The following is a 20,647-nucleotide window of genomic DNA, read 5'->3' on the forward strand; positions in this document are numbered from 1 at the left end:
CAGTGTGTATACACACACACACACACACACAAACACACACACACACACACATATATATATACATATATACATTCACACATACATACATACACTCCCACATCAATCATTAATCAAGGAAATGCCCCACAGACTTGCCTGCAGGCTAATCTCAATTAAAATGACTCTAGTTTATGTCAAGCTGACATAAAACTAACCAGGACAGCTATGTTATACAAGAATTAAACAATTTACCACTGGTTAGAGAAGGCTTTAAATTTCTTTTTTTTCTTTCTTTTTTCTTTCTTTCTTTCTTTCTTTCTTTCTTTTTTTTTTTTGGTTTTTCCGAGACAGGGTTTCTCTGTGTAGCTTTGCGCCTTTCCTGTCCTCGAACTCACAGAGATCCGCCTGCCTCTGCCTCCCGAGTGCTGGGATTAAAGGCGTGCACCACCACCGTCCGGAGGCTTTAAATTTCTATTGTGCATGAGAGCACAGAGAATTGATCCCGAGAGAATGTTGGGCTTCTAAGACATTTCCATTTGAAAGTTTGTCTTCTTGGCACAAAATGGCCTACTGGGCAAAGAACTGCTCTTGCCTCGACTGCTGACAATGCAATGCTGTCCTTTCTGAACAAACGGGACACAAGGAAAGTGACCACTGTACTCTGCCAAGACAGGGTAAGATGGTCTTTCAGAATTCCTGCCTCTGAAAATGGTCTGTCAGATACTCTAAGCCTGTAGCCAATTTGAACGCACCAACAATGCTGAGAAACGTTAGGTGACTGTCCAGGCTGCCAGTTGTCTCGGTCTACTCTTGAAAGATTCCCGAAAGTTGCTTGCATCCATCTACCATTTCTCAGGTACCATTATATTCCTTCTCAGGTCTTTGATGGGATTAAAGACTAACAGTTATAGTTATAACTTACTCTCTCTCTCTCTCTCTCTCTCTCTCTCTCTCTCTCTATATATATATATATATATATATATATATATATATATATATAATTTTAGCTAGAACATATTAAGTATTAGATTCAGGTTCTTTAGGATAGGACACCTTTTGGAATGATCTTTGTAACATACCATTTACCTACACTCTAGACTTCTCTGGATTTTAGTACATGTTTCTTGCTTGATATTGTTCGCATTGATTGTAGTTCCATATTATTTAGGTCATTATCCCTCATTACTCCTGGACAATATTTGATAACCATTCTTTTGTATATAGTCTTGTATTAAGTTAGAACCTTCTTATTTAGACAAAAAGGGGGAGATGTAGTGGGTAGCCATTCCAGCTTTGGTCTGGAAGTTCCAACCCCCATTGAGGCTTCGGTAACTATCATGCCTACAAGGCGGGGCCAAGTGAGGGCCCTGAAGACCCGAGATCAGAATGCACCTCCCTCTCTTCCTGCTGGGAGCCCGGATGCTAGAGGTAGACTGAGGAGAGTTCTCCAGAGAACACTGCTGGACTGCGCTGCGTTTTTCCCAGAACCCTCAACCTACCTATCCGGTCATTTGTAAGTTACGCCATTAAGTAAATCTCCCTTTTAACTACGTGGAATGGCCTTAATAATTTCACCAATATACTGGTACACTCACCAAGTGTTTTTGTTGGTAGTAACAGGTATAATCTCTGGTTCTCTTAAACATAAAAAGAATTTGTTTGAATTGCATGAGAGCCATTTGTTCAGGGTTCAAAAGCAGTATTTAGTCTTTTTAAAAATTCTTTTAATGATTTATCTATTTTTATCTTATATACATTGGTGTTTTGCCTGCATGTATGTCTGTGTGAGGGTGTCAGATCCTCTGGAACTGTAGTTACAGACAGGTGTGAGCTGTCATGTGGGTGCTAGGAATTGAACCCAGGTCCTTTGAAAGAGCAGCCAGTGTTCTTAATTGCTGAACCATTTCTCCAGCTCTGTGATATTTAGTCCTAAGTGTCCTCAGGTACTTGTGTTACATGCTTGGTCCACAGCTTGGCACTTTTGGAAAGGGCTGAACGTTTGAGGGGTGGAGCCTATGGAAAACATTCAGGTCATTGAGGGAATGCCTGTAGAAGGGGAGATCTTACACTTCCTCTTTTCTTTTGCTTTCTGGACCTTAGGTGAACAGTTTTGCCTTTCCATTCAGACCCAAACAGAGAGGCCAACAGCTCATGGACAGAAACCCCCAAAGCAGTGAGCCAATATCACTGTTTTTCTTTGTAAGTCGATTATCTCAGGTACTTGTTACAGTGATAGCACACACGGACGCCCACAGCAGGCTCATCAAATAGGCCAAGGGAAGGACCTCCCACAGGGCCTCTCAGCACAAGCAAAGTGGCAAGGGTCCTCGACACTGCCGCCACGTGCCTGTCTAGCAAAATGAGTCATGACTGAGAATTTGCTTTGCCTTTGTATCGTGCATTCCAAACTTCTGGGTGGCGCATCCTTTGACAAGGCGGATATCGCAGCTTGGGGCACCGGAAGTGTGAAGAGAGGGATGGTTTCCCCTGCTGCAGCCCCTAGAAGAGTTAGGAACTACCACATGCTTGCAGCAACTCCCCCACGTCTTTGTCACCAGCCGAAATACTGGAGTGCCTTTAAATTTTACTATTGTTGTTGTGTGCTTTTATTGCTGGGCCATCTTGCTGGTCCTGGTTGTGCTTTTATTGCTGCTCATTTCTTGATTTTGGGGGCACTAGATGACTGCACAGAGCTCTTTCCTTTGAATGGGGTTATTTCTTATTTGTTTGTTTGTTTGTTTATTTATTTTTGGTTTTTTGAGATAAGGTTTCTCTGTGTGGTTTTGGTGCCTGTCCTGGATCTCGCTCTATAGATCAGGTTGGCTTTGAACTCACAGAGATCTGCTTGGCAGATCTGGAGTTTCATTCTTTACCTCTCATGGATCATTTCCTTGTCTGTCATGATGCTCGCAGGGTCCCCAACAGTGTCATACTTTGGAGGACAGCTGTTGACAGTAAGAATAAAAAAAGGAAGACTAAGGCTGGGCATGGAGGCACATGCCTGAAACCCTAGCACTCAGAAGGCAAAGTTTAAGTCCCTTAAGGAGCAAGAGCATCCAGACCCCTCCCCTGATGACCTACAACTGCTGTGGGATGGTCTGTCTGTCAAATAAAACACTGATTGGCCAGTGGCCAGGCAGGAAGTAGGTGGGACAAGGAGAGAGGAGAATTCTGGGAAGCGGAAGGCTGAGGCAGAGAGACACTGCCAGATGCCGCCATGACCAGGAGCATGTGAAGTCGCCGGTAAGCCACCAGCCATGTGGCAAGGTATAGATTTATGGAAATGGATTAATTTAAGCTATAAGAACAGTTAGCAAGAAGCCTGCCACGGCCATACAGTTTATAAGTGATATAAGCGTCTGAGTGATTATTTTATAAGTGGATTGTGGGACTGCGGGCCTTGGGGAACCTGGAGAGAAGCCCTCCAGCTACATACAACTGCCAGGCTCTGCCCACTGAACACCCTAAAGCCCTAATAGTGGGACCCACCTAACCAGACACAGCCAGCCAACTTCTACTCTCTAGAGAAAAAAGCCCAGATTCAGGACTTGAAAACCCACTAATCCCCACGCTGGAAAGTGCCACCCCACAAGAAATCCTCTAAAATCCCTGTCTTCTGCTTGGTTCTCTATTGCTTCTTGCCAAGCAGAGACAGCCATCATCCTGGCCTTTTCCCTTTCAATAAATCCCGTGTGAGATTTGTTGTATGGTGTGACTTTATGGTATTCCTTGGCTCCCAACTGCCAGGATACCTTTCCCTTCAGAGCTGCAGCACTTTCAATGGGGAAGCCTTTCCCCTCAGAGCTGTAACACTTACACAGAGGCAGGAGGATCACCGCAAGTTTGAGGCCAGCCTCCTCTCCATAATAAAGTTCAGTGTAGGGTAGTTTTTCCTCCCCGGAGCCATTTTCAAATTACCACACAGAGGCTTATATTAATGTCAGCGCTTGGCTGACAGCTCAGGCTTATTATTAACTAACTCTTACATTTTAAGTTAACCCATATTCCTCTGTCATGTGGCATTATCTTTATTAGCATGGCATGTTCATCTCCTGCTCCCTCTGCATCTGCCTGGAGACTCCTCTGACTCCATCCTTCCTCATCCCATCATTCTCAGGCTTTCCCACTTGATTTTATCCTCTTCAGCTATTGGCTAGTCAGCTTGTTTATTAAACCAATCATATATTCACACAGTTGTAGCAGGAATCTTAAAAAAGGTCTTATTAATAAAAACAAACCCGGAGCCAGGTATTGGGCAAACGCTGGAAGATCAGAGAAACAGAACCAGCCACAGCTAACCTCACCTTGCCAATTCCTCAGCTGATCTTGTTTCCTCAGACTAAAAGCCTGAGTCCTCATCCAAATGGATCTCAGCTGAACTGCTGCTAAAAGCCTAAAAGCTTAACCAGGCTCTAGTTCCTGGTCCTCACGGCTTATATACCTTTCTGCCTCCTGCCATCACTTCCTGGGATTAAAGGTGTATGTCACCATGCCTGGCTGTTTCCAGTGTGGCTTTGAACTCACAGAGATCCAGATGGATCTCTGCCTTTGGAATGCTAGGATTAAAGGTGTATGTGCCACCCTTTCTGGCCTCTATGTCTGTCTAGTGGCTGTTCTGTTCCCTGACCCCAGATAAGTTTATTATGGCACACAATATATTGGGGAACACAATATCACCACACACAATATACAGAAGGATTATTTCACAGCAGTCCAGGCCAATGAAGGCTATAAGGCAAAACTTGGTCAACAAATCAACTAAAATTAAATCTTCCAATAAGTAAACAAACAATAAATGAAGACCAAGACAGTTACAGTAGCAGTCATTTGAAATTCCAGTATTCAGGAAGCTGAGGCAGGAGGATTAGGAGTTTGAAGTCAGCTTTAGCTACATTGTGAGACTGTATCCCAAAAAATCTAGGACTTGGGATATAGCTCGGTGAGAGAGCACTTGCCTAACATGCACAGCCCTTGGATTCACCCCATGCGTGCGCGCGCGCGCGCACACACACACACACACAAACACACACACACACTTATATTTTTCTCTCTCTCTCACTTTTATTTATAAAAACATTAAACCTTAAGACCAAAACACTCACCATACTCCCCAGGATGCGGGGTGAGAAGACACACTGGTCATTTTCAGTCTCTGTGCACTCCAAGACAAGGGATTTTCTTTTCTCTCTCTCTCTTTTTTTTTTTTTTTTCAGAGTTGGTCAACTGTTTATTCTACTAGCAATGTTCAGAAATGGACAGACCCAGGCTTCCAGGTGAGATCCCATGTGGCAGCTACTTTCCAAGGCTCACTGGCTTCTGGACACACTAGCGGGCCAAGGCTGGGGACTGGCTTTCAGCGGCTGCCTGGAGCTTGGTCTTTTCTTTCTTTCTTTCTTTCTTTCTTTCTTTCTTTCTTTCTTTCTTTCTTTCTTTCTTTCTTTCTTTATTTATTTATTTATTTATTTATTTATTTTTCTGTTTGTTTCTTTTGAGACAGGGTTTCTCTGTGTAGTTTTGGTGCCTTTCCTGGATCTCATTCTGTAGACCAGACTGGCCTCGAACTCACAGAGATCCACCTGACTCTGCCTCCCGAGTGCTGGTATTAAAGGCGTGCACCACCACTACCCATCTGACAAGGGATTTTCTGATGCTAAAATAATGAGTCCCAATTACAACTAATTCCTAATTAAAAAAATCCAATTCATTCCTAGAATAAACCGACCTATGCTTTAGCCCTTTTCAAATACTACTGCTTAATTCAGTTGTTGCTATTTTGTTTACAACTTTCAAAATGGTATTCAAATGTGGAGTGAGCAATACTTTCTTTTTGAATGTCTGGTGGTGTTTAGTTCTAGAGTCAATGGCATGCTTCTGTCATACAAACAAACAAACAAAACAAAGCAAAACAAAAAACAGGTGGCTTTCATTCTCCTTTCATATTAAAACAGGTGTGTGCTACCCTTCCCAGTCTAAAATGTGTGTGTGTGTATGTATATGTGTGGGTATATGTGTGTGTGTGTGTGTGTGTGTGTGTGTGTGTGTGTGTGTGTGTATGTGTGTGTGTATGCTTTAGACTCTCCAGGTCAGTCAGAACTATACAGTGAGAACCTGTTGAAAAGTAAAAACAAAAGCCAGGGAGACAGCTTACTGTGTAGATGTGCTTGCTGCCACGCCTGAAGACATGAGTTCGATCCCAGAGAGCCACGTGGTGGAGGGAGAGAACTAACTCCAGCAAAAAGTTACTATCAATTAATCAGAAAGGGAACTTTCACCAGATACCAAGTCAGCCTTGATCTTAAATATCTGGAGGCCCTTGAGAATCCATCTCCAGTGTCTAAGCCACCCAATCCATAGTACTTTTCTTATACAGCAACCAGACAGACAGTGAGATGGGTGGTAAGCATGGAGTCCAGTTAGGTCCACCATGTCCCCTCTGTGAGTCTGACCTGCTGCCTCACTTCAAGGTCATAGCTAGAACAGCTACCCACTACAGAGAGGTGCAGTGGCAACCGCTGTAATTGCTATCTTCAATTAATAAGAAGTAAGCAGGCATTGGAAAGCTGGCTCCTGTGTGAGCCACCTGCCATGAAAGTATGAGGACATCCACTTGCAAGTGCATGACGTGCATTATTATTATTATTCACACTATTATTATTACATTATTCACACCATAAACAAATAAACACAAAAACAGAAACAAAGCCCCCAAAACGAAACTCCAAGAACTAGTTGTGATAAAGCATGTTTTCTTTCCAACAAAGTACACAGACAGGGCTGTGTACTACATTATTATTCACACCATAAACAAATAAACACAAAAAACAAAAACAAAGTCCCCAAAACGAAACTCCAAGAACTGGTTGTGATAAAGCATGTTTTCTTTCGAACAAAGTACACAGACAGGGCTGGGGAACTGGCTCAGTTAATAAAGCGCCCACTTTGCTAGCAGAGACCTAAGTTCTGCCCCCAGAACCCGTGTGAAAAAGTCAGGTGTGGGAGCATGCACTTATGACCTCAGTGCTGGGGAGGCAGAGACAGTCTGATCTTTGAGGCTTGCTGCCAACCATCCTGGACTACTTGCCAAATGTCAGGCCAATCACAGCCAATGTCAAAAGAAAGACAGATGGCACCAGAGGAACAGCACCTGAGGTTAGCCTCTGGCCTCCAAATGTATGAACACACATGCACGTGCACGCACATACACACGAGTATAAATCTGCATACATATGTGTACCTCACACACAATTATGCACACACACACATACATACAAAAGTAGCACCCCCCCCCCCAATTATCCCTTTCTTCCCAATTTTCAAGAGCATTGGCATAAAGGTAAGCAAATCAGCCTTTGTGAACCTTGAAACTTCCCTCAAGCTTCTTCAGGTCCAAACCTCACAAAACACAGTCCAAGTTTCAGCTCTTCTTGTGGGTCCAGTCACGTCTGAGCCCCCAGTCTCCCAAAGGCCAGCCATACCTCTCTCACTCTAGTCAAAATTCTGCTTTTTTAAAATGTCAACTTTATCACCCTTTCTCTCCTTCCTGTTTGCTTTATTTCCATTTAAAAAGTCTTTATGTGTGTTGGGCATGGAGGTGCACTGCCTTTAATCCCAACACTTGGGAGGCAGAGGCAGACTGAGCTCTGGAATCCAAGGACAGTCTGGTCTACATAGGAAGTTCCAGGCCATCCAGGGCTTTAAAAATTCCCTTCAAAACCAAAACAACAAAAGCCAAACAACAAAAAACCAAAATTCTCTCTCTCTCTCTCTCTCTCTCTCTCTCTCTCTCTCTCTCTGTGTGTGTGTGTGTGTGTGTGTGTGTGTGTGTGTTTAAGTGTTGATGCAAGTGTGTCACAGCATGGCATTCGGTCAGTCAGAGGACAGCCTCAGGTGTCAGTCTTTGCCTTCCACGTTGAGACAGGGTCTCTTTGGTGTTCGCCATTGTGAACACCAGGCTACCTGGCTCAAGCTTGTAGGGCTCTCCTGTCTGCCTCTAATATCCTTGAAAGAGCACCGGGATTACAGATATGTGCCTCCAAGTCTGGCCTTACATGGGTTTGGGGGTTCAAATTCAGTTCCTCATGCTTTCATGGCAGGTGCTTCACACATAAGCCATCTTTCCAATGCCTGCTTGCTTCTTATTAATTGAAGACAGCGATTACAGTGGTTGCCACTGTACTTCTCTGTAGTGGGTAGCTGGTCCAGCTATGACCTTGAAGCACCGCCCCTAATGAGGCAGCAGGTAACTGCTACACCTGCCTATGACCTTGAAGTGCATGCCCCCTGGGCATGCCCGCTCGGGAACCCTTAAGACCTGGGATGCATGTACTCGGCACTCTCTTTGATCCTCCGTGGTGTGGATGCTGGGATGGACCAGGCAGATCTTGAACCAGGCAGAAGATCAGCGTGGGACATGGCTCGACTTTCCTGGACCCTGCCATAAATACCAGTGCTGTAGTGAGTTACCCTCCAAGAAATTCCTTTGCTCATTGAATAGACTCTGTGGATTTCTCAAATTACTTCTCTATCCAGGACAGCCGGCTACTGTCCAACTCACAGAGGGGACATGGTGGACCTAACTGGACTCCATGCTTACCACCCATCTCACTGTCTGTTTGGTATAAGAAAAGTACCATGGATTGGGTGGCTTAGACACTGGAGATGGATTCTCAAGGGCCTCCAGGTGTTTAAGATCAAGGCTGACTTGGTATCTGGTAAAAGTTCCCTTTCTGATTAATTGATAGTAACTTTTTGCTATGTCCTCACATGATCAAATGGGCATGATCAAGGGCATGATCATGGGCAAGGGAACTCTTTTATGAAGGCAACAATCCATTTCCTGAAGTCTCTGCCTCATTACCCCGCAGTGGCTCCACCTGCAAACACTGAACATAATCACTGGGGATTGTTTTACAACATCTGAATGGGGACGTGGTCATCCAGTCCAGAGCACCCTCCAATTGCCCTGCCTGACCTGGGGACTGTCAACACTCCATGTCACCAGGACGTTGTTTTCTTTTTTTTTCTACAGCACCCGCCCCCCCCTCTCTCTCTCTCACACACACACACACACCATCCTCACAGATAACATCCTCTCTCTCTTCCTTTCCAGGGAAAGCCCCTTTGACTGTCTCCCCTCTACCAGAGGAAACCATCATCTCCTCCCTCTGTGTTTCCCTCGTCTTACAGCACAGGGGCTGCTACCATCCCAGCCAGGGGTCTTTTTCTTTTCTTTTGGTTTTCCGAGACAGGGTTTTATAGTGTGCTTTCTTGGACTGCCAGCCCCAAAATCATGATACAGAGGCTTTTTTATTAATTATTAATGCTTGGCCTTAGCTTAGGCTTGTTTCTAGCTAGCTTCCCCCCAACTTAAATTAATCCATTTCTATTAATCTATGTGCTACCCTGAGGCAGGTTTACCTCATCTGCATACTACCCATCCTGCTTTCCTGCTTCCTTGGGGTCTGTCTGGCCTCTGTCGGGCTGGACCCCCATTTCTCTCTGCCTGCCAGCCCTGCTTATCCCTCCTCTGCCCAGCTATTGGCTGTTCAGCTTTTTATTAGACCAATCAGGTGTCTACCAAAGGCAGCAACACATCTTTACACAGTTAAACAAATGCAGCATAAACAAAAACAACACACGTTTCCATAATTAAACAAATGTAACCCATCTTTACATAGTTAAAAACAATTATTCTGCAATGTAAACAAATGCAACACATCTTTACATAGTTAAAAACAATTATTCTGCAATGTAAACAAAGCAACACATCTTTACATAGTTAAACAAATATTCTACTCCACAACAGGGTTTCTCTGTGTAATAGCCTTGGTTGTCCTGGAACTCGCTTGATAGACCAGGCTGGCCTTGAATTCAGAGCTCTGCCTACCTCTGCTCCTGAGTGCTGGGATTAAAGGCATGTGCCACCACACCTGGCTTCACTTTTTCCTTCTTATATATGCACAGTCTGCTGGGGAGTCATGCAGTATTAGATTTTTTTCTGACTGTCCATCAATGGTATTCTTTCATAAATATTTTAACATGCTGAAGTTGCTCCCACCATAAAAACAAAGCAAAACACTGACACCAACCAGCTCAACCCACAAAACCCTCCTAGAACGGTGTCTTCCACCTCTATTACCGGGCCTGTCTCGCCTCCCCACCTCATCTAAAAAGAATTGGCTAGGTTTTATTCTCACTACCTCAAATATGACTCATGGTCCTGTCATCTGCCCATGCATATTTAACAGTCTTAGATGACTTTTATGTTAATAACTATGGAAGATGTTCTTCAGCCCCTGGACATAAGGTATGCCACCTCAGGGCAGAAACAGGTTGAGGGAAGTGACAATCCTGAATGTGGTCTTGACCTTGTTCAATTCCAGGGTCTCTGAGATATCCTAGGGACTCGGGGGGAGGAGGGCTCAAGTGAGGGGGAGGTCTGGGCTGGAATATAAACGGCCCCTGCAGTGTATCTGCAGGAGGGGGTAGGAGGAGGGGGAGGAGGGGGGAGGAGGGGGGAGGGGGAGGAGGGGGGAGGAGGGGGGAGGGGGAGGAGGGGGGAGGAGGGGAGGAGGGGGAGGGGAGAGGGGGAGGAGGGGGAGGAGGGGAGGAGGGGGAGGAGAGGAGGAGGGGGAGGAGAGGAGGAGGGGAGGAGAGAAGGAGAGGGAGGGGAAGGGAGGGGAGGAAAGAGGGGGTTGTATGTAAAATAGCAAATTGCTGGATCCCACCTTCAGAGTTTTTTTTTTTAAACCACAATAAATAAATAAAACCAAATAGTGCTGTGAGTGTAGTAGCTCAGTGGTAGAACGCTTATCTAGCATGTATGAGGCCCTAGTTTCCACACCCAGCTCCGCAAAAACTGTCCCAAACCAAAACCCAACAGTCTGGGAGATAAAGACCCTGCACTTTAATCCAGCTCCCATTCGACGCTGACGGTGTTGGTCCGAAACACTCCCCTACTCCCCGCTTTAAGAACAACGGTCTGCAGTGCGGAGAGGGGATCTCTCTCTCCCAGAGAGATGTTCCATCATCGATGACCCATCTGTGAAGGTTGAGCTGACGAGAACACAGGGGATGCTGCAGGAAAGAAACTACCCTCATCGAGAACCGAGGCTCCTGGACTACATCTCCCAGGAAGCCTCGCGCTGGCAGGCGGGCGCCCCCTGGAGGTGGCCACCGGGAAGGCGCCGGCGGGATCGTTGGGACCTTCCCGGTAGCATCCGTGAGCGCAGAAAGCCGCGGCAGCTGCGGGCTGCGGCGGCGGCGCGGGAGTCCGGCGCGAGTGAACCACGGCGGGTGAGTCTGGGTTTGGGCCGCCCGCTCCTCTGTTCCTGAGCTGCCTTGTCTCAGGTCTGGCGGGCAAGACGCGGGTGCAGGAGTCCTGGCACCGGGACACGGGGTGCCCCCCTGGGAAGACGCGCTGCGGTCCTGGGTACCCAGGCGGCTCGCAGCGCAGGGATCGCGCTGCAGGTGGGGACCGCAGGTGGCCGGCCCTCCCTTCGGTTTTGGCGCAGCATCCTAGCACTGGAGCCAGGTGGCTCGGGCGGCTGTGCCCCTGGGGAGCCCCCGCCCCCGGGACAGGTGCGTGCGCGCCGGCCGGACTCCGGTGGCCCTCAGTGTGCATCCACTGCGCCCTGGTCCGGTCCAGGTGATCGCCTAGGGCTTGGGCTGCGGGTCTCCAGGACGCCTGGGAGTGAGAGGAATTGTGTGAATGCTAGTGCGTGTCCCAGCAATATGCAGCCTGGCGCGAGTGCAACAGTGCCGGTCTCTTTTTCTTAACGCCCTTAGAACAAAATTAGTTTTATGTGCTTATTTTTTTTTTTAAACAAGTTTGACTCTGAATATCTTAGTTTGATTTTGTGGGAGCTCCATACGCCAGCACGCAAGTTTATATAATAAGCAGTATACGCTTTGAGAAAAAAAAAATCCCATGAAGGTGCTCTTCCTTGCCCTCTATCGGATGAATTATGTCGGACTGGTTGACATGGGTATCCATTAGTAACTGCGGTGGCTGGAAGCGAGAGATAAAGTGTTTTTGAGTGAAGTCACGACCGAGCCCTTCTGATCAATTTTTGGTGTCGTAAGATTTGGTTATCCAGTTTCAAACACTGTTCTTTCAACGTTTAAGACGGAGATAGAAGGTGGGGGCTTGTCCACCCTAATTCCCTAGTCTAAGGGAAATGGCTTTGCGTGATTAACTCAAAGCCATCAAGTTTCTTTATTGGTTATTTTGAGACAGGGTCTCGCTAACTATCTCTGAGTGGCCTGGGACTCACATGAGCCACCGCACCGCGCTTATTTTATTTTTGTTTTCGAGATAGTGTATCCCTAGGCAGTTCTGGCTGGCCTGGAATTGCTATGTGGCCCAGTCTGGGCTTGAACGTCCCCCCACCCTCCACTTCCTGAGCACTGGGATTCCGGGAGTGAGCCACCACACTTGGTCAAAGAGAGCATTTTTATGTGGCGACGGGGCGGCCCCTCTCAAGCCTGCATCAGTTTTAATGCTAGTTCTTAAGCTGATCTGCCGATGTGCCAGGTAGAAAACTATTGTTTGTTAAGAAGCCCCATGGGACGTTTTTTGCCTTGCTTGGTTTTAGGGAAGTGTTTCCTCCGTGTTTTCTGAAAGTGTACTCTATTATGTTAAGTGTATTTCTGTTCATACCTGATTGGGTGCCCCTCCATGCTTTTGTACCGCGTGTATTGATATGGCCATGTAGATTTCCTTCCTTAAAAACATCGCTAACACATTATTATTTTGCTGGATCTTCTCACTAGAATCCTGTAATACTTTAAAATGAATTTTTTGGAGCTAAGTATGGTGGCTCATGCCTGTAATTCTAGCACTCCAGGCTGAGTCAAGAGGACGAGTTTGAGGCCAGCCTATGCTACATGGCAAGACCCTGTCTCAAAAAAAAAAAAAAAAAAAAAGAAAAGAAAAGAAAAACCAAAACAAAAACCAATAATAATAACAACAAAACAAAAAAAATTGAAGACAAACAGAAACACCGGACACCCGCCCCCGCCCCTTAACAACAAAACACCATGAATATTTGGTTTGTTTGATAGATCCCAAAGCTAACATTTTCCTTAAGGGTTGGTAAGTGGCATTGCTGTGGACGATTCTTCCTGTCCTGTTATTATGCTTGTGCTGTTCACACTGAACCGGCTGGGAACTTTCTATCATTTTCTGTGCTTTGGAACAGAAGAATGATCTGTTCCTTAAAGTCTGGCAGAATTTGCCTGCAGGCCTCCTGGGCTGCCACTGGGTGCTTTAGGAAGTTGATACCATCATCCAGTTACCTTTTCTCTCGTGCCCATAAGCATTGATGGTTCACAGCTGGCCTATTGCGGCAGTCATTTTAATACCCTTCATTGTCTCGGGAAATTATTAGCATTATTGATAATATATGTTTGCATCTGGCACCTATTCACTTTCAGCAGATAAACTCATGTAAATATGATATTTTTTCTAATTAATACGAATGCTTTGTGGCTTCTCTTGTTCTTCTTGTTAGTATGTGTTAATTGTACAGAACAATGGCTTTCCTACGTTTTCACAAATGTGTATGATGTACATGGATCACGCCCACCTTTCCTCCTTTTTATTGGTCAGGTTTGTGATTGCTTCCTTTCTCGATCCTTTCAAAGCATTGGGTTTTGGATTTATTGGTTGATGCTGCTGATTTTTATCTTCCTATGTTACTAATTTCTGTTACTAAACTTTATGCTTCTTTCTACTTACTTGAATTTACTGTGTTCAAGCTCTGATCCTTTTGGACTGAAAGCATCATTTGGCTCTTGTGCTGAGCATGTCCAGGATGTCCTGTTTCAGCTGTGGCCTGAGCTGTATTTTCACCTTAACCCTTGGGTTAGACATGCTGCTGCTCTGGTCTTGTAAGTCAGTGTTCATCGCATTTAGCAAGGCTTACACTAACTATCTACCTGTCTGTCATTCCCCACATTCTTCACCCTGTTTTCCTTCTCCTTCAAGTACACTTTTAAAATCTCATCCAGTCATGATAAACTGTGTTGATAATATCTGAGAACACCTTTATTTTGTCTTCATTCTTGGATTTGGGTTTCCCCATGTTTCTTTATTTAAACTAATTTCGAGTGTGTGTGGTGGTATTGTGTTCCCCAAAATATTGTACACCCTAATAAACTTATCTGGGGTCAGAGACAGAACAGCCACAATATTAAACATAGAAGTTAGGCAGTGGTAGCACATGCCTTTAATCCTAGCATTCCAGAGGCAGAAATCCATGTGTTCAAGGATACAGCCAAGCATGGTGACTCACTCCTTTAATCCCAGAAAGGGAGCCTTTAATCCCAGGGAGTGGTGGTAGAAAGCAGAAAGGTATATAAGGCGTGAGGACCAGAAACTAGAAGCATTTGGCTGGTTAAGCTTTTAGGTTTTGAGCAGCAGTTCAGCTGAGAGCCATTGGGATGAAGACACAGAAGTTTCCAGTCTGAGGAAACAAGATCAGCTGAGAAGTTGGCCAGGTGAGGTTAGCTGTGACTTGTTCTGTCTCTCTGATCTTCCAGTGTTTACCCCAATACTTGGCTCTGGGTTTGATTTTATTAATAAGAACCTTTAAGATTCCTGCTACGTGTGTGTGTGTGTGTGTGTGTGTGTGTGTGTGTGTGTGTGTGTGTGTGTGTTACCATTTTTGAAAGATTTTTGTAGCTGGGAGATTTGGGGATCTCTGGCCTCCCGTATTACTGAAAAAGAAAGGAGAGGCAAAAAGATGGCATTTTGTAGTTTGTGACCTTTAACATAGTGGGTACTGTTTTTTAGGCACCTGCTCTGCCAGTGTTAACGTTGTGGCCCCACCAATCTCTAGAGCCCACCCATCTTGGAAACGGAAACTGAAAGCTTATTATCTCTTCCTTAGCCTCGGAACTGTTACTCTTTCTGTCTCTGTGACTGGGTTTAGGTACTTCATGTGGTTTTTCATATGATACCTGGGTTTTAGGGACAGGATTATTTTATTTTAGCTTGATTTCCCAAAGACTCCATGTTGTACCATGTGCCTGTCACTGCTTCCTTCCTTTTCAAGGCTAAGTAATATTCCATCCTCTGTGTGTGCCCCACAGCATTTATCTGTTCATCTCTTCTTTCGTCAGTGGACACTTGTCGCTTTCACATTTTAGCTGCTGTAAATGACCATTGGTGCACAGGTCTCTCTTCAGTGATCTGTTTTCAGTTCCTTCGGGAAATGAATACAAATAGAAGTTGGCATTACTAGCTTATACACTAATTTGTTGGGTTTTTTTTTTTTTTTAAGTTTTTGGGACTTCACCACACTGTTTTCCATAAAGTCTGTTCCTTTTACATTCCCATTAACCACATGCTCATCCCTCTCTCTTGATATAGCCATCTTGACAGATGCATATTTTTGCCTTTCAATAGGCAGCTTTTGTCATATATATGTAGTGTGTACATATTTGTTTTTATCTTATATATTTATTTCTTTTGTGTGTCTACGTGTGTGTGTGTGTGTGTGTGTGTGTGTGTGTGTGTGTGTGTGTGAGAATGTGGACGTTCATGTGGAGGTCAGAGGACACCTAGTCAGAGCAGTTACTGCCCTGTCACATGTGTCCTAGGACGGTAACTCCGGCCAGCAGGTTTAGCGCCTTTACTCACTGAACCATCTGGTCGGCCTCTGATGTAACCCGCCAATGTTTAGAGACTATTGATATTTTGGGCTTACTTCTACTATCTTACTTTTTTCTGTTGTTTATTCTTATTTATTGCTAGTCTCCACCCCTTTTTCTCCTCGCCTACTTTTTGTTTGATTGAAGTTTTGTTGTTTTGTTTTTGTTTTATCTTGAGGCAGTGCCTTACGATGTCGTGGAACTCACAGAGATCCCTAAGTACTGGGATTAAGTACATGCACCACCACAGCTGGCTGGATTGAGTTTTCATTGAGTCATTTTTATCTGACTCAAGACTTGAAAGTTAAATATATTTTTCTACTCTATATATGGTTAAGTACCCGTGTATTTTTGTGGCAACTGCTCATTGAGATGCAAGCATAAAGGTATGCAAACTACCAATGTGTAGTTCAATGAATTTCAATAACCAGAACCAGCCCTCAAAATAAGAAACGACTTTTCCTGTGCTCCTGAGTCCTTCCTCACTCCATCAGCGTTTGGGGGTAAAGGAGGCAGAGCTTCCCACTGCACCTCAGCAGCCTGAGGCGTTCTTGAGTTTTTTTTTTTTTTTTTTTTTTGGTTTTTCGAGACAGGGTTTCTCTGTGTAGCTTTGCGCCTTTCCTGGAACTCACTTGGTAGCCCAGGCTGGCCTCGAACTCACAGAGATCCGCCTGGCTCTGCCTCCCGAGTGCTGGGATTAAAAGCGTGCGCCACCACCGCCCGGCCGTTCTTGAGTTTTAGAGACCCAGACTCAGGTCCAAATCAGCATTCATGGTTTTGATACTAAAGAAAAAAACAATTTCAGGACTAGCCTTGGATATTTTATTAAAAATATTTTTATATAGGCTTAGGTATGAGAAATAGGAAAGCAGGACACACCCAGGCGTGGCTGTGACTTCAGGGAGGAGAGAGCCCAGCTCACTGCTTTTACAAGTCATAGCTAGGATTTTGGTGGGTTTGCAGTTTCTGTCCTCTCACTACGTGGTTCCTGAGGAGCACCTGACGGGGTTACAGTTGATGAGGTTAAAGTCTAGCCCATCGGGATGCAGGAAGGTAAGGTGTCCTTGCATAAATAAGGTGAAATCTTGTTTGAGAGCCTCTGGCAGCGGCTGGGGAGGGGGGCATACTCAGCATCCTGTGCATTCAGGCTTCAGCCTTTGGCAGCCTTTACCACAGGCATTGGTCTTGTGTTGGGATTCTTGCGTCTCAGCTGCTGAGGGGTTTTAGTCTGGCTCCAAGGTGACGGGCTCCTCTTGTTTTTCCTCTCATGGCCTCCTCGGGCAGCTCATCACAAATTTTGATTTCTAATACAGTGGTTGAGTTTTGCCTGCTTTTCCGTTTTGTGTTCATGGAAGCAGAGCATCTATGCCCCTCTGTGCCTGACTGCAGCATTACCTCTTGTGGAATTTGTCCATGTTCTGTAGAGGGGATGAGGTCTGTTTGTTCTTAGTGTTGTTGTGTTGTTGCGCTGACTTTTCCTAGAGAGACTCAAATATACATTCACTCTACATAGGGCACCAGTGACAGACCAAAGCATGGCTCCACCGGAAGTCCACCTTGGGGAACCAATGAGTTTATTGGGTTTACTTACAGCGAGGGGTTATGTACAGGAGTCCAGGTGACTCCAAAGCAGTTGGACCATGCTAAGCTCTACTTCTTTAGGGATGATGGCCTCATGGATGCTGCATAGTGGATCCCTTTCAACTCATCTTCCACTTCAAAATCTCTGCAGAGGAAGAAGTGATAGTTAGACTTCCCAGTGAGGATCCATGACTTTCCCTTCCTCCATCTAAACAGAATCTCAGGATCTCCATTGCTGTTACCATCGACCTGGCTATCCTTGTACTGTGTTTGCTCAGGTGTTGCCATGGCTACCAGGCCATGTTCTTCTCTGTTCCAATATGGCAGGGAGGTGAACACATTGTGCCTAGAGGAAAAAGGTCTGCTACACATGTGTATACATCCGTAAAATCAATAGGCATTCTACCATGATTGACATGGGCTGTTTGTAGTTTTGGACTATTACAAACAGCAATGCTATGGACATTCTAGTTCTTGCTTTTTTGTTGGATGAATACATGCATTTCTGTTGAGCACAGATGAATCTGGGAGCAGAATTACTTGGTGTGACTTTGCCTAGCACTCCTGCCCCTCCCCCCATCTCTTATTATGCTAGCCGAGCTCTATAGCACTATGTGTACTTCCGGCCTGATACTGTCAGTGTTCAACAGTGACTGTGGCAAGTCCATGCTGTCAGGAAAATGGGTGAAGATGCTTGTGTCTTTCTCTAGTGTCAGAATTTACTGAATGACAGTAAATTTATATGGTATGGCAGTTTCATTGGCAGGGGTGTGCCGGATACTTACACTTTTCTGATGGCCCTGCCTGAGCTGACCAAGTTTTTTATTTCCATTCTTTTAAAAAAAATTGTATTTGTATGACTGTGTGTGTGAAGGTCAGAGGACAACTTGTGGGAGTCAGTTCTCTCCTTCTACCATTTATGTCCTGGGGATCAAACTCAGGTGGTCAGGCTTAGTGACAAGTACCTTTACCCAATAAGCCATATTATCACCAGCGCTCATTTTTAAAAAAATTACTTCTGTTTTATTTTATGTGTATGAATGTTTTATCTGCATATATGTCCATGCACCATGTGCATACTTGGTGCCCATGGAGGCCGGGAGAAGGTGTTCGCTCCACTGGGCCTGGAGCTACAGATGGTTGCAAGTCACTGTGTTGGGGCTGGGATTGAACCATAGTCCCCTAGAAGAGCAGCTAGTGCTTTTAACTGCTGAGCTATCTCTCCAGCCCCTATGCTAGAAGATGGCAGATCAAGCAGACCATATTCAGCAGTATGCACCGAGCTGAACTGAACCTCCTGGGACAGTGAGGAGTCCTCTGTCTGTTGGACCCTTGATACACTCACTGAGTGGTCAGATGATGGGTCTGAAGGCAGCCATTGCTCTCACAGTGTTGGGTATGGTGGTGAGGCTGAGGGAGGGAGATCGCTTGCACCCAGGAATTCAAGGCCAGTATGAGCCACATAGATTTTCTGTCCCCCAAATTAAAAAAAAAAAAAAGCAACAAAAATCCAAAACAATAAAAGTCCTCAAACACATGTAGACACACAACTAGACAAAACAAAACCAGAACAGAAAAACCAACGTCATGTGTGGGGATGTAGCTCAGTGGTAGAGTACTGTCTAGCATGTGAGAAACCCTGAATTCCATCCCTGGTATGGTAAATAAACCCCAGGCAACCCCCAAAGCAAAATGTGGTGATTCTTAGTATTTATGTCCTCATCTTTGAAATTTCTTACCCCATCTGATGAGAAGCCATAAATTTATTAATGATTGAAACAGTTTAGATTTTAAACTAAACTCTTTGAAACAGTATAAAAGGGTCCTGTTTTTCAGATGGTTATATTGTTAACAGTAGTGTTTACATGTTATTACTTTTGCTTTTCAGGGCTCTTTTGCTCACCACACATTTGTGACTTGACCAGTTCTATTATCTTAGCGCGCGCGCGCGCGCGCGTGCACACACGTATGCCCCACCCAGGATCATCAGCTTCTTTCTCTTCATTCTGCTCATTTTCTTGTATGTTTGAAACAGCTTTTCCTTGAACTTTGGATTTCTCAGCAGCTGCTAAACATGCTTTTGCTGAGATATTTTCTTGGCTTCCCCTAAAATTATATAGGTATCTAGAGCAGGGCTCTTGTGGTCATCTGGTTTTATGATGACAAAGAGAACATTCTTAGATGTTCAGATAGTGATTCTACTAACCCCTGTGAGCTGGCCAGTCTGGGCATTGCCCTCCCTGTGAGCTGGCCAGTCTGGGCATTGCCCTCCCTGTGAGCTGGCCAGTCTGGGCATTGCCCTTCCTGTGAGCTGGCCGGTCTGGGCATTGCCCTCCCTATGAGCTGGCCGGTCTGGGCATTGCCCTCCTTGTGAGCTGGCCAGTCTGGGCATTGTCCTCTTTACCTTTTTTTCACACTGACTCCATTTTCCTTTGTGGATTTTGGCTGCTGCCAGCTGGACTCGAGTGGAATCTTGTTCCTTGCGCCTTGGTACAGACGTCACTGTCAGATTCTGTTTTGGACCCGAGTGGAGAACACAGACCCATGATGTCTGGGGTAGAATTCAAGCGAGAGCACCTTATCTCGAATTTGATAATTCTTGTTTCCTGCCTGTCCCATTGGCTGTAGCCTCATCTCAGAATCGCTGACTTTTTCCTCCGTTGTTGAGTGGGATTGTCCTTGGGATGTTTGGTGGACTGTGGGTGACTCAAGCTGTGGGGTTCAGTTCTAACACTCTTAGAGATCCCAGCTGCTGTTTCCTGGTGACTGGGTGGCTGGATTCTATCCTTGTCTTTGTCTACATATTTGGAGCCTGGATGGCGCTATTGTTTTCCACTGCCCGACAGCCTCCTCCCAAGCTCATGGTGTGGTTTGGTGGTTTGCCTAGATGGTCTGGTTCTGAGTACTCTTGACATTGCCGGAATTCCTTAGGCATTTAAGTTGGCCACTGGCACTGTTTCCTGTTTTCTAGGTTTATTATTGATTGAGTGTTTTAAAAATAATACTTCTGTTATTCCAGGTAATGTGAAGCCACTTCAAAGGCAGAAGAATATCCTTAGTCCACTATCTTGGTCCAATCTTTTATTTTGAATTTATTTCTTCTGTGAGCCAAGGTCATCTGCAGATTTGGTGACTCACCATGGCTCACAAAGACTCAGTATGGCTATACTTTAGTTTAGTAGGAGATCACAAAGAAACATTAAAAGGAGGAACTATGTCTGGAGAAGAGTCTTCTCTCCATTGGTCATGTAAGATGTACTTAACTCCCCAGCAGGAAGCTGTGAAATGATATCTGTTAGGGAAGCTCACTATGCTTAGTTTTAAGGGAGGGTTTTTCTGGGGATTGGTCCTGTCCATCACACAACATATTCCAGCCCAGAAGAAACCACATAAACTAGTGGTTACAAAATCTTGCCATTGGTGTGGTAGA

General features: G+C 45.1%; 1 protein-coding gene across 2 annotated transcripts in view; it reads left to right on the forward strand.

Annotated features, from left to right (window-relative positions):
* Positions 1–11,169: 11,169 nt before the first annotated feature.
* Specc1 (sperm antigen with calponin homology and coiled-coil domains 1) overlaps positions 11,170–20,647 on the forward strand; it is a 278,263-nt gene continuing 268,785 nt past the window's right edge. For both annotated transcript variants that reach the window (XM_006973560.4, XM_076542533.1), the window contains exon 1: positions 11,170–11,274. The gene's annotated coding sequence lies outside the window, so the exon portion shown is untranslated. The remainder of the gene's footprint in view (positions 11,275–20,647) is intronic.

The sequence above is a fragment of the Peromyscus maniculatus genome, chromosome 8, assembly GCF_049852395.1.
Source record: "Peromyscus maniculatus bairdii isolate BWxNUB_F1_BW_parent chromosome 8, HU_Pman_BW_mat_3.1, whole genome shotgun sequence".
NCBI classification, from domain to species: domain Eukaryota; kingdom Metazoa; phylum Chordata; class Mammalia; order Rodentia; family Cricetidae; genus Peromyscus; species Peromyscus maniculatus.